This window comes from Sinocyclocheilus anshuiensis, unplaced genomic scaffold (genome assembly GCF_001515605.1).
Source record: "Sinocyclocheilus anshuiensis isolate Anshui unplaced genomic scaffold, SAMN03320099.WGS_v1.1 scaffold432, whole genome shotgun sequence".
Lineage (NCBI taxonomy): Eukaryota > Metazoa > Chordata > Actinopteri > Cypriniformes > Cyprinidae > Sinocyclocheilus > Sinocyclocheilus anshuiensis.
The window spans coordinates 968021-970147 of NW_015557124.1; the positions used below are offsets into that span (position 1 = coordinate 968021).

General features: G+C 31.8%; 1 protein-coding gene across 1 annotated transcript in view; it reads right to left on the reverse strand.

Moving 5' to 3' along the window:
- Positions 1-2127, reverse strand: part of LOC107677841 (glypican-6-like) — a 249169-nt gene that overhangs the window by 103188 nt on the left and 143854 nt on the right. The gene's annotated exons all lie outside the window — the stretch shown is intronic.

A 2127-nucleotide genomic window follows, 5' to 3' on the forward strand; every position in this document is an offset into this window, starting at 1 on the left:
CAGATGTATTTCTCCAATGAAACATGAATGGTAGATTTCAGTATGAACTCATCTCATGATCTGAGCTGAATGATGATATTTTGGGAAAGGACAGTGTTGGGTCAAAGTCACTCTTGTCTTGTTGGCTGAGTGTGTCAGTGTAGTGCACTTCAGTGTTTGAGCACATCACTGTAGAGCACTTTACATTACACACCTAGCAGCTCTTAATATGCAGCCTCGTTTGTGTGTGTGTGTGTGTGTGTGTGTGTGTGTGTGTGTGATTCGTTACTCTCAGACGGTCAAAGAGTGTTTTCTGTTTGATTGGATGAGACACGTTCAAATCCACTGTAAAACAGCTTAAAATTACACTTGTGAGCGAATGGCAGGTATAAACTACTGTAGGTACTGATTTTTAAATGTTATAAAAAAATATCTTATTTTCACCAAGTTTGCATTTGTGTGATAAAATATACAGTAAAAAAGCGTAATTTTCTAATTAGTTTTTGTTCATTTAAAGTCAAACAAGTTAAATATTTTAGACTTTGATCAAATCAATTTCTTAATATACAATACTTCATAATAAAATAAATTTTACTATTATTAGTTGTTTTCAATTTTATTCCAGTTCTAGTTAATTCAGTGCATTGCGGTAATATACTATATATATATATATATATATATATATATTGCTGCTTTATATTTTTGTTAAAACCGTGACATTTTTTTCCCCCTCAGGATTCACAGATGAATAGAAAGTTCGAAAGAACAGCATTTATTTGAAATATAAATCTTATGTAACATTATAAATGCCTTAACTGTCACTTTTAATCAATTTAATGCATCCTTGATGAATAAAAATATTAATTTCTTTAAATGTATATTATTACCTTCCTCAATTCACTTAAAAAAATCTGCTAAACATAAATAAATTCATGTAAAAAAATGCATATAAACTTTTTCTTGGCAGTCATAGACAGACTTTACGGGTTATTGAAGTATATGCATCACTTTGAGGCATAACGTCTACTAACTCGTATAAGTATGTAAAATGATCATATTTTGCCCAGCAGCACCTACAATCACTGCAGAAGCTCATATTCACCTCATTTAAGGCCAAGTTCATATCACATTCAGGTCAAAGTGTTCCTTCCTGAATTTCCCCTTGAGGATCGATACAGCTCAGCAAATCTATGCATTTAATCAGCGTGGCTTACATTGAGTTTGCTGTTGATGTGATTATGTAACAGCGGGACCTTTCCATGAGGTCAAGGAGGGATTACAATCAAAAACTCATTTGAGTTCAACACGGATTAAAACTCAAATTACTGCAGTTGCATGTTTTATTTTTCTTAAGACGTTATGCAACATTTTCTACTACACCTTCATAAAATGAAATATTTTTATCTCACGTTTCAGTAGCTGCTGAGTCTCGGCAATACTAATGCTTCAAAGACGCCAAAGCGCTCACTTTACTCTAATGGAAGTGTTTTAACATCAAATGCTTTGTATATTGTTCCTTACGTCTGATCTTTTGTTGTTCCTGCAGTGCTGTTTGCATGAAAGGAGCTTTATAAATAACCCTTCTCATGCTAGTATTGAGAAATGCTGAAATAAATGAAAGCATGTGAAACAAAGTGAATAAGATGATGATTGTGTCTTTAAAATTTCCCTCCCAACCAGATACACTGTAAAAACAAATAAAAGTAGTTTGAATAAAAATAGAAAAGAGAAAAAATAGAAAATAGTTGAAATGATTTGTAATAGTTTCTGTTTTAATTCACTTTTAGTTGTAGTAATTATAGCACATAAACATAAACTAAATGAAAATGACAAATGTGACCCTGGAGCACAAAACCAGTAATAAATAGCACGGGTATATTTGCAGCAATAGCCAACAATACATTGTATGGGTCAAAATTATCGATTTTTCTTTCATTCCAAAAATCATTAGGATATTAAGTAAAAATCATGTTCCATGAAGATATTTAAATTTTCTGATTTTCAGAAAAAATTGACCCTTATGACTGGTTTTGTGGTCCGTGGTCACAAATGGTTGACAAACTAGCTGAAGTCAAATAAATTCAGTCTTCCTAGTTAAAATTGCATGTTTAATTCAATTTGTCACTTGACATTTTGTCGTAATTAATT